Here is a 373-nt window from a genome sequence, read left to right as displayed (position 1 = left end):
GGGGATGAGGATTTTTGTCCTCCACTTGGTGTGCAAGGAGGGGGAGATGGAAGGGGCGTACAAGTAAAAGGCACAAAACAACCACAACTGTGTCACATTTAGAGAAAAACTACCACTTTACAAAAAAGGTTACATTTTGCACCATGCTGAAAATCTGACAGTGGCAGAAACACTGACCATTTTTAGCACGTTTTGATGTGGCCAATCCTCCGTGAGCTGACAGGGGAGACGATTCATGTAATGGCCATTAACGGACAGTCCGACCGATGGGGTCAGAACGTTCCCGTAAAGGCAAACAACTCCCGTGGCCACATCACTCCCTCTCTCACTCACTCACTCGCCGCTGGCACTCCCTCTCCTTTCTCTCCACCTC

This window comes from Triticum aestivum, chromosome 7A, assembly GCF_018294505.1.
Source record: "Triticum aestivum cultivar Chinese Spring chromosome 7A, IWGSC CS RefSeq v2.1, whole genome shotgun sequence".
Taxonomy (NCBI): Eukaryota; Viridiplantae; Streptophyta; class Magnoliopsida; order Poales; family Poaceae; genus Triticum; species Triticum aestivum.
Note: the sequence above shows the minus strand (reverse complement) of the source record.